Source organism: Biomphalaria glabrata, chromosome 12 (assembly GCF_947242115.1).
Source record: "Biomphalaria glabrata chromosome 12, xgBioGlab47.1, whole genome shotgun sequence".
Lineage (NCBI taxonomy): Eukaryota > Metazoa > Mollusca > Gastropoda > Planorbidae > Biomphalaria > Biomphalaria glabrata.
The window spans coordinates 27,564,039-27,576,098 of record NC_074722.1 but is presented as its reverse complement, the minus strand read 5'-3'; the positions used below and the strand labels follow the sequence as shown (position 1 = coordinate 27,576,098).

At 37.5% G+C, this 12,060-nt stretch overlaps 1 protein-coding gene across 1 annotated transcript in view; it reads right to left on the bottom strand.

Annotated features, from left to right (window-relative positions):
• The window catches only part of LOC106067796 (atrial natriuretic peptide receptor 1-like), a 91,463-nt gene extending 83,095 nt beyond the window's left edge, over nucleotides 1–8,368 (bottom strand). The window contains exon 1 of the mRNA XM_056006921.1: nucleotides 8,002–8,368. The gene's annotated coding sequence lies outside the window, so the exon portion shown is untranslated. The remainder of the gene's footprint in view (nucleotides 1–8,001) is intronic.
• Nucleotides 8,369–12,060: the final 3,692 nt, after the last annotated feature.

Here is a 12,060-nt window from a genome sequence, read left to right as displayed (position 1 = left end):
TTTACGAGGGTGTCATGTGGCCAGCACATGGACTAACCGTTTAGTTACACCAACTAACGTCAGTTACCCATTAGAGTTGGATGTACTCAGGAGCGCCCTAAATGCCCAGAAATTTAAAATTCTAAGTGTTCACCGAGATTCGAACTCGGGAACACACAGCCAACACGCCCACAGCGTATCCTAAAGAGCCGAAACGTTCTATATAGAATATGTTCTTATAATCAACAGCCGATTATTAGTGCGAAAATGATTTGTTGCGACCAGTAGCTGTCCAGTTCATCGCCCTTTTTAGCTGCCTCCAAAAGGGGAAAGGACGCTATTAGTTTTGTGTGGTCTGTCTGTCGTCCGTCAGTGCGTCCGTCACGTTTAGATCTCGTAAAGTAGAAAAGAAAGTAAAAATTCAACATCATGATATTTTAGACCATTCAAAGTTCTGATGCAAGGGCTACTTTGTTCTTTTCTGAAAAGATCAGATATTTATGTTTATTGCAAATTTGGAAAGGTTTCCATTATGACTTTTCAAAAACAATTTATTTTCAAAAAGTTGCTTGAGTCTGATTTGAAACCTCTGACTTCACGATGGGAAACCAATTTGTAAGCCACTGAGCTATCCTAGTCGGATTAATCGATGGTCCCGGGTTCAAACCCTACCCACTCCCATCCCTCGTCGTCCTGCGGGGGGTGTAGACTTCAGCTCTGAAGGAACATCCGAAATATTGAAAACAAAATATTTACTTATAAAATAGATGGATTTATATTCCATTGTTAATTTAAACAATTTAGCGAACGACATAATTCTCTAAACAAGGCTTATCTACCCTTAGCTTAGTAAACCTTACTATCTCTATATAAAACTAAATTAATTAATTAAGATTAATTGATTAGCTAATTTGCTGTTTTTTTCTTCGATTGGTGTGTTGTCATTGATAATGAATAATTGTGAAATGTTTGAACTTGATCCGAGAATGGGAAGTGGGAAAAAATAACGTGTACAAGATTCCACCCAGACAGATATAAGTTGATATAAGTTTTTGTAAAAAGTAGAACATTGATTTTTTCAGAAGAGTATCATAAAATATATTGTCCTTATGTTGTTTGTCTTACCTCGCTGGCATTTTTTGACATAAGATGTCTCCAAAGAACCGCAAAAAAACAAACGATAAATTAGGTTAGCTGTAGAGCGAATACGTGCTCACCCACAGCACACACACACTCACACACACACAAACGCACATATACACTATAACTATTAGAAACCAAGTAGAACAGCGGGTCTATCAGCCATCTTTTCGTGCATGCCACAACAGAGATTGAGCTTTCAATTTATGAAGAAATGAAAAAACAAAAGTGGTTAGATTGAAAGCACATACTAGAAGAGAAATAAGTAAGATATAAAAATACTTTTTTAAAAACAAAGCCTATATGAAATGTAATTTTAGAGAGAAAGAGACGTAGGCTAAATAACTAGTAAAATATAAAAATACTTTTTAAAAAACAAAGCTTTTTTTTATTTTTTGAGTGAAATCGCATATTTTGAATCCATCATGGCACTAATGTTTAAAAGATCTTCTCCCAGATACCCCCTCCTCCCTTTCCCACCCCAACAGGTCCACACACAAGTGATAAGACCATAGTGCATTGTAGTTTTACTATACTTCTTCTTCGTGGAACCCGCAGAAACCTGGATCAAGGAACCTGAACAGCTGATCTCTAAAATGGCTCTCTAATGATTTTTTATCGAGATTGAACAGTTGATGTATATCGCTGAGGAAAGAATGACTAGCTCGTTGGCCACACGGAGAAAACAATTGTTTGACCGTTATCATTTTTCAAGTAAAAAAAAATGAAATAAATTTAAACTTGGCTACAGATCTAGATCTAGGATTCTAGCTATCGGTTTTAAAAGGACTATCGTTTACGGAAATTTCCAAATTTACAGCTTTATTGATTCAAGAGTTTAATAAATGAATGTTCAGGAAAATTGTGCGCATCGTCTCCTAAGTCTAGATCCCAATGCTTATCATTGGAGTATTAAAAAGTGTAATAAATCTATACATTCGCTTACCTGGATACTTTCTCGGGAGAAAGGGGGCGGGGTGGGATAAGAAAATGTTCCATTGTTTTTTAATCTAACATTCATTAATTTTTAAGAGAAAATCAATCGCTCTATAAGTTGTTTAAATGGGGTATTGTATTTTTAAAAAGTATATTCAATGTTGTTTTTTTTTAATTCTACATGTTATATCTTTGTCGCAAATATTCTATTTTTAGCACAAATAAGGGAGATCACAAAGACGATAACATAAATATAGTCCGGAAGATTATGAATATGAAGAAAACTAACCCCAACTCTGAGTGAGACTCTGTAAGATAGATAAACGAGGTGACAACGATTTTGAGGATTGTTTCGATGTGATTGGACAGATAAAGGTTGTTGACTCTGTTAGTCACTTCGCGTTCTTAGTTTTATCTCCTGTCAAAGCAGACGTCAGCAGCCGTGTCGCCAGACACTGAATGAAACAACAAAATCAAATCTGCTTCCATAGTAGTGCCGGTAAACATCACTTCGTAGAATATGTGATCACGTCTGAACTTCCTTTCAATCTTCGTTTTTCTGCCTCCCTATTCCATCTCTCTCTCTCACACACTCTCTCTATTTCTATCTCTGTGTGTGTCTGTGTGTGTGTGTGTCTCTCTCTGTCTGTCTTTCTCTCTGTCTTTCTCTCTATATGTCTTTCTATCTCTCTCTTTCTCTCTCTCTCTATGTTTTTATCTATCTCTCTCTCTCTATGTTTTTATCTATCTCTCTCTCAGTCTTTCTCTTTCTCTGTCTCTGTCTCTCTCTTTCTCTATGTCTCTTTCGCTGTCTCTCTGTCTTTCTCCCGCTCTGTCTTCCTTCTTTTGTCATTTATCTCTGTTTTTCTCTCTGTCTCTCTCTGTGTCTTTCTCTCTCTCACGCTCTGTCTTTCTCTCTCTCGCACGCTCTCTCTATCTCTCTCTCTTTCTCTCTCTGTCTCTGTTTTTCTCTCTCTATATCAGTGTTTCTCAAACTTTTTTGTCTGGCGGCACAGTAAAAAAACTACCAAAATTTCGCGGCACACTACGAAGAGCAACAGTTGTTTTATAATAAAAAAGAAAAAAAGATTTTACCTGTTTTAAGTATTACATTTAATGTGAAGGGTGTGCCTGTTTTTGAGAGCAAATGCGATCTAATCGAGGCTCCAGAGTCGACAAACAAACTCGCATTTCATCGTCTATTGTAAGAAGTCTTTCTCTTTTCTTAGACTTCATTTCAGTCAGTGCTGAAAATCCAAACTCACAAAACCATGAAGATGCAAATGGAAGAATTATTTTGATCGCTTCGATTGCAGGATATAACTTGTTGATTGAAATCCAAAACACATCCAGGCTTTTCTCGGCAAAATTTGACTTAAGAACTGCATCGTTTTTTTAAATCAATGAGCTGCTCTGCTTCTTCAGTTGTCAGATTTGCAGCTACATTGTTTCCAAATGGATAGTTGAACCATCCATATTCATTACTTCAAACTGTTGGAAAGTAATGCTGCAATGCTGACTGCAGGTGTGTCAGTGTCCAGAATTTTGGGGATGATTTTTTAGTTGAAGCACATTCACTGTAAGTAGGAAAGCAGTCGAACACTCCTTACGAGATCTTACTTTGCCACAAAGACAATTTTTCACCAAATGACTTTCAGTTTTGAGGATGCAGTGATGATGGTTTTCTATGGTCCTTGAAGACTTAAATTCAATGAATTTAATTTGTCAAATAAATCAGAGAGAAATGCCACCTTAACCCACCAGATCTTATCATGAATAGAAAATCCAAAGTCTTTTTTTTTCAGCCTCCAAGAATGAATCAGCTCAGCCTTGAGTGGGACGACACCTTTACCACTTTTTCCCTGGAGAGCCAACGAACGTTGGTGTGATACAGGAGACATTTGTAGTCTGAATCCATTGCTTCACAGAGCTGAGAGAAAAGTCGGGATGTAAGCGGTCAAGATTTGATGAAGTTAACAACAAGTTAACAACAATCCCGAACAGTCATCAAATCTTTCGGCAAAGATTTGAAGGCAAGAGCTTCTCTGTGGATCATGCAGTAAACAACTAATACATTTGGATTTTCTTGACGCACAAGAGTGACGAATCCTTTTAAATTTCCCTGCATGGAAGGACAACCATCGGTGCAAACGCTGACACAGTTTTTCCACTGTAGTTTGAATAGCAAAATGTTTTCGTTCACCACTTTGAAAATATCTTCGCCTTTGGTCGTATTTGGTAAGTCTTTGCAAAATAAGAATTCGTTGACGCATTTTTCATCCCTTATGAAACGAATAAAAGCTAGCAGCTGGGCTTTGTCGCTAACGTCAGTGGATTCATCAACTTGAAGAGACCACAGCAGAGACACTGCATTGTCAGTCACGTCGAAGTGTTCGCAGATTTGATCTTGTAAATCTGACAAGTCTTCAATTCTGGTGCGAGATAGTATCATTTGACAAAGGAACTTTTTTTTAACTTTTTCGGCGGCATCGGGTAGGCTACTAGAATAGTCTCAACAACTATTGCTGAAGCTGGTGCAATGACTGATTCAGCTTCTGTGTGTGCTTTCTTGCGTATTGCTAATAAATGAGCAACCTTATAACTTGCAATCAATCCCTTTTCTGGCAGCTTTAGGTAGTTCGTCAGTTTCTTAGCTTGTTTATTTTGTTGAGACCTGATACTTTCAAAGTATTCCTTCGGTTGCGCTTTTACAGATGGAACAAGCGCATCATTCGACAGAGTTGCATTACAGATCAGACAGAATGGCAATGGAGATTCTTCAGGACCAGAAGATATGAAACCATATCCGATGTAATCTTCTTTGTACCTTCGTTTGGTTCCTTGCTTTTCATTTAACGCTTTCGCTGTTTCATTCTTGCTAATGTATTTCTCCATAGATAACAATGAATAAGGCTTATTGATAATTTGTTATTATTAGCATACACCTACACAATTTACATGAAACACATCGCTTATTATTACCAATTCAAGAACTGATGTGAGTCTGCTAAGTGGGGATGTCATCGCAACGTAAAATAAACATTTACTAGTAGGCAGACCTGTGTAACGCTGCACTTGTGGCGTTCTGAAAACTCCCGCGGCACACCTGCAATGCTTCGGCGGCACACTAGTGTGCCGCGGCACACAGTTTGAGAAACACTGCTCTATATCGTTCTGTGTGTGTTTGTGTGTCTCTTTCTGGCAGTGCCGTAGCAAGGTACTGGTTGACCCGGATGCAAGACAAGATTATGCCCCTCCCCCCCCCCCCTTTTCTAAACCAAATAGAAGGTTGAGTTCAACAAGAAATCAAACAAAACAGGTCACTGACAAAATAATTTGTTGTTTTTAATAATACAGTTCCTCCTATATGAATCTTATGAAAAAAATATAAGGGTCAAACCAAAATTTTAAATGTGTGTCAAATTAGCTAGTCATTTATTTGACAAAGATATAAACCAGTGATTCCCAAAGTGGTCTATATAGACCCCCAGGGGTCCACGAAGACTTCCAAGGGGTCTACGAAAGGGAAAAAATAAATAGGGGGTCTATGAGATGTCCACTGGGGTCTACGATAATAGATTTCATTTTAGCAGGTCGTGACTTTAATTTTTATATCCCATTAATGTACTTCTTTCGTACACTAATATATTATTTTTACCTTAGTTAATCCATTAGATATTTATCCTGCTATTCAAACGAAAAAATGTTGTATTTAATTTCAATACTTATATAAATAGCATAGCTTAATTTTGTCTATATGTAACTAATGTTTCACAAAAATAATGTAGATTTTACAGCGTTGATTATTTAAAATTGGGATTCATTTCTTCCTTGTCAAACTAGTGGTTGCCTAAGTGCCTTTTTATGGCGATATGAAACTAATTACACTAGAAGATCATTTGAGACAATGCCACCCTGACAAAACAGATGAAGATTTGAAAATCTTTCGAACACTCAAAGATAGGCCTAAATTTCAGAATAGACCCACAGAATCTCTTAGACATCATATAGAGAAGATGATGGTTTGTGAGCGTCTTACACTATCTCTTTACTTATAGCAAAATACGGAAAAATACTATAGATAAAACATTGATTTTACCAGCTGTTGTAGTTTTACAACTGTTTTACACAAACCTACGTCTGATTATTATTAAAAGAATTTCTTTAAGCAACAATATAGTTCATGGGCTCATAGGTGGCGTGAGTTGTACAAGTAAAAGCTTCTTATGCAATTCTTTGCACACGAGTTTGGGATCGGCGGCGTCGCAGTCTTTGTGTCTGCTCCTTATTTTTTTTCAGGGATGACCCACGAAACCTTTCCCATATTTGGGTATAACTGCGAGGCAGCAGAGTTTTGAATTCATTTTTCCTTCTGCTAGGTAGGTAGAAAGCCAAGGCTAATGAGCCTTTCCTGCCAAAAGCTCACTGGTTTAGGCGCCAGTTACTCACTTTCACTCCTTCTCCTTTTAGTAAAAACAGTTCCGCAGCCCCAATATTTGAGCCACACATGAATGATCAAGAAATACACAAGAAACTGCTCTTTGCGAAAACTTTTACAATTAAGGCAAACTAATTAAATAATTAACTAATAGTTAATGTTTGAAGGACTACTTCATAGAACAAGAAATTCCTATATGAAATGTAATATCCATAGCAAAGGATAAACTTGCTATAAAAAAGAACAACACATTTCCAGCGTGTTTGGGGATTCCAGTAATAAATATTAATTGGTTTAAATTTGAATCTTATCAATAAAAAAGATAGATCTCTATAACTTATGATGTTGCTTTTTCACTCTATAATTCACTACAATTCGAAATTAGTTTTCAAAAAAGTGTAAATGAATTTAAAAATGCAAAACAAAATATGTAGGGGGGTCTACCGAAAATCAGAAAACATGGCAAGGGGTCTACGAGACAAAAAAGTTTGGGAACCACTGATATAAACAAAATGTCTAATTTCTAGGAAAATTGTTAGAGCAGTTTTCGAGATCCGTGATGACCTACTCATCTTTTTGAACACATAAAGAGTTTGCAATCTAATAAGAGGAATTGTAAACCGTGGTTGTTATACAAGTAGTAGTATCATGAAACTTAGTCATTAAAGACCTTTTAGAAGTAGAAGCGTAATTAAACTCAGTCTTTAAAGACTACTTATGATATTAGTTTCAAGACCTTCAGTGCGTGTAATAAAATACTATCTTTCAATGGTCCTGTTGGGCTCCTATTTGTAAGCACGGAAGCTATGACTCCCTTCGCGTTATGGTTGCTACACCACTCTCTCTCTCTCTCTCTCTCTCTCTCCTTCTCTCTCTGTCTTCTCTGGCTGTCTGTATGTCTCTTTTTCTTTTTCTGTGTGTGTGTCTCTCTCTCTCTCTTTCTCTTGTAATTTCGACAGCCTAAAACTGAAACTAATTACTGACTGTCTATCTATTCGGTTCACACTATGGCTTTGTCTAATTGTATTATTGATTAATCTACTGTATACTAATATACAAATATATCAGCACTACTCTACTCGGTCAATGTGTTTATTTACGGCTAACCCATTGCTTAATGCATAGATGATCTATTTCCAGGCTACATGCATGGACAATCTCCATGTCTGAGCTTGAAACATAAATATCTGATTATCTGGAGAGAGGGGGGTGGATGAGTGGTTAAGCGCTTGGCTTCCGAATCTGGTGTCCTGGCTTCGAATCTCGGTGAAGACTGGGATTTTGAATTTCGGGATTTTAGGGCGCCCCTGAGTCCATCCAACTCTAATGTGTACCTGACTTTATTTCGGGAAAGTAAAGGCTGTTGAGCTGGCCACATGACAACTCGTTCGTTAACCGTGGGCCAAAGAAACAGATGACTATCATCTGCCCTAGATCTGAAAGGGGGGCTTTACTTTTTTGTTTGGAGAGAGTCTGAAATTTACAAAACAAATAAGCTTCTTACTTACTTTACAGATTAGCCGAGAAAATATTTAACAATTTAGTCGCAAAATATTATGACACTTTTGATATTGTTTTAGCAGATTCTATTTAAAATATGTTTCTACAACAAAATGCAACTTTACAGATTAAAGAATACATGTTTCTATTGCTTTTATAAGATTCATGGAAAGACACAAATAAAATCACTAATATTTAAAACCGCATCCTGATATCCAAATAAGAATGAAATATCACAGAGATATGATGTACAATCAAAAGTTCATGAGCATTTGTTCTTCTAACCTTTTTAGCCGAAAAAATCCTGGCCAGCCACTCCGTGGCAGACGTCAAAATACGCCGGTGACTCGAAAGTTAATCGGCGAGAAATCTTGGTTCACTGCCCGACCAACTCTCTTGTCTCCCCTTGTACTACAGGATTTTTTTTTAATGTTCTGTCACCCCTTTTCCCTTTCAATATTCCCTCCCTTTCTCTCTCTCTCTCTCTCTCTCTCTCTCTCTCTCTCTAACCACATGATGGCACCCAGCGATTTCGGCAGTATCCTTTGCTTTCTGTATTTCTTGCACCGTTTCGAAGGCCCGAAAGATAAATATGAAGACGAGATAATTTGCTAGGAGCGAGCGCCCAAGAAATATGATTATTTGAGAGAGAGAGAGAGAGAGAAAGAGAGAGAGGAACGTAGTAGGGTGGCTGGAGAGAATTAGAAAAGGAGGGGGGGGGCAGAAAATGTTACTACTTGTACTGGCCAAACAGTAAGCATCGCCTCTTCACTGCAATGCTTCACTCTATATGAAATACACTAGTAGGATAACAATTGCTTTTTTTTTTGAATGGTAGAGTTGTAAAAGCGCTTGGCTTCCGAACAGAGGAGTATCGGGTTTGAATCCGGGAGAAGAAAATGATTATAAATTTCGGGATTTTTAGGTCCTCCAATTCTAATGGGTAACTGACATTAGTTGAGGAAAAGTAAAGGTGGTTGGTTGTTGAGCTGGCCACATGACACCCAGATGACCATAACCTCATCTGTCCTATAGATCGCAAGGTCTGAAAGGGGAACTTTACTTTTACACAGAATACCCCCCTCCCTCACATGTCATCGAAATTGGATCCAAATAATAAACACCAACAATTTATTTTGGTCTCAGATATTCCAAATAGTCTGTCGATTACGTTTCAAATCAGATGTAAGAAACAAACGCTAGTCCTATAAGTTTTGGTGACTGTGAATATTTCATACAATATCAAGTTTGATCAAGGTGTGAACATGTCAGAATAAAGATGTAAAACTTTCGTTTGAATCATAAAAAATTGAATTTCAAAAAAAAAAAGTCTCTTTTAATAAAGAAATACTTTAACTATTTAAAATCAGCTACATTGTGAAGACCGGGGGGGGGGGGGAAATCTGGAATATTTTATTTTCTGCTTCTGATTAAATCAAATGAATATTCAAATTTGAACTATTTTAAGCATTTCTGGAACATGTCCCATAGGACTGCATTTACAGAATTCTTTTTTCTTCCCCCGCCCCTTTCCCTTGGACGAATTTTACACAGATCTATACACCATTTGTAAAAAATCGTAACCTCTACATAAAAGAAAGAAAGGAAGAAAAAGACTATTTCATAGTAGTTTATTCAGTCGATTTATAAGGTTAGAGGCTATACAATCATTAGAAAAGAAAAGAGAGAGAAAGAGAGTATGAACACATATCTATATTTAACTTTAAGCTGTGGGGAAAAGGAGGGGGGGTATTTATTTGTTGTCACTTTTAATATCCAGATACATTTCAATGACCCTTCGAGTTTTTATTTCACCCATGGGTTAATAATGTGTTAAAGTGATAGGTCGTATTCGATACATCAGACTTCGATTACCAAGCTAATTCTAGAGGACAAAATCGATATAACGTGAAATGAAACCAGGCCTTGTTGACCCACTTAATGTCTATAGGTACATTAGAAAATGTGTTAACTAAACAATGAAATTAATTGCCCTCCCTTCTCCCTTTCTCTTCCCCGCCATCTTTTGTCTCAACAAAAAGGGAGAAAGAGAGAGAGAGAGAGAGAGTGGAGAAAACGGTTGACGGACGGTATCGCGCTAAGATTGAGTATCGATATGTGATGTCCGAGCCCTTAATTCCTCGTTTCGCGGCATTTCCAGTCCCATTTCAATTTCCGGTCGAGGCGACGTTCTGTCGATTGATTTGGTAGACAAGATCGGATAAAGCGGGTGGTGTCTGAGAAAACTACATTTTTAAAAAAAAGGGGGGGGGAAAGGAGCTCAGCTGACGATCACTCCCTCGGCAGTGGGTCAAGTAGAAAAGAAATTGCCCACATCTGACCCATGCACCGAAAAAAAAAAAAGTCAAAGATCGCTTAAATTGATTGAAAAACATCGTTTGATTTTTTTTTTCACAAATGTATTGTTGTTTTTATGCTGTTCTTTTACAGAATACATTTGATTTACTTTTATATCAGGACGCGGGAAGAGATATTCGGGGACTTAGCATAGTCTTATTACAGCGGAAAAGTAAATAGACAGACCAGACAACAAAAAAGGTAAGAAAAACATGAGAAGCTTCCTGTTACTCCACTTTCTTGTTTGTGCAGACGACCGCCCCATCAACAGCCTCGTTTTCAATTATATTACCAGGAAAGTGCACAACTTTCAAAACAATTTTTTTTCAGCACAGATCACACAAAAGAGTTCTTCCAATTTGATTTATAATTTTCTTTTCATTATTACTAGAAGAAAAGTCGTAACCCCCCCCCCCCCCCCCCACTTCCACACCCACCCCACTGGTGTTGGAAGGAGGTCTAATATGTAATACGTGAGTCAGCCTCCGCAACGATCTAAGCCATGTTCGTGTTATGTTCCATGAAATAAATGGTTAAACGCTTTTGCTTTATATAAATATCAGAGAGACAGGCAGACACGTTACAATTTGTGTAGACAGGCAGACAAATTACAATATGTATTGAATATTTGATATCCTAAAGAATATATTGACTGGCTCTCTTCAAGTCTGCCTATGTTTTTAACACGATCTCAAAGAACAATGACGGGACAAAGGAGTTCATTGATTCCTTCTGATAATCCATTTCTAGCTCACAAAACCCCAAATCCATCTTTGTATTTTCATGTACATCATAATGGGATAGCAATGCACTCATGCGAGTTATACGCTGAAATGTTATCACGTGTCTGTGTGCGTCTCTGGGTTAAAGCCTGAAAGTGTGTGTGGCGGTCTTATTGTGAAAATGTGTGTGTGTGGGTCCTATTGTGAAAATATGTGTGTGGGTTTTATTTTGAAAATGTGTGGAAATCTTGATTTATTTCAAACATTGATGAGTGTGTATATTAAATAATAAATGTATACTGGTATGAGTGTCTCGTAGCCGTGGTTTGGACGGCTTAAGAGATGGAGCGTGGGTGTTCCTTTGTTATCTGATACCCGTTCATTCCACATGTTTCTCCTAGTTAAGACACACACCAGGTGCTCGAAAGCATTGGTAAACACTTCCCTGTCATCAAGAAATGAATGATGATCTGTTTGTTGGGTTTGTCCATTCATTCACAGGATTAGATGTTCACAGGCCGTCAGTCATAATCATTGGTCATGTTTGGTTAGGTTTATTTTATTGCAACACATATTAGCGATGAGGGGCGCGGTGGTGGAGTGGTTAAGTACTTGGCTTCCGAATCTGCGGTACTGAGTTCGAATCTCGGTGAAGACTGAGATTTTAAATTTCGGGATTTTTAGGGCACCCCCGTGCCCTCCCAATTCTAAAGAGTACCTGACTTTTGTTGGGTAAAGTAAAGGCGGTTGATGGTTGTGCTGGCCACATAATAGCCTGCTCGTTAACCGTTGGCCAAAGAAACAGATGTTCTTAACATCATCTGCCTACTAGATTGCAAGGTCTGAACTATACTTACTAGCGATGTAAAAAGATTGCAATAATAAAAATACTGAAATAACTATTATTGTACATAATGTGTATGTCCCCAAAAGTTAACCCTAATAAAAAATTATATGATCACAAAATCAAAAGAAAGGTGTGTTTTT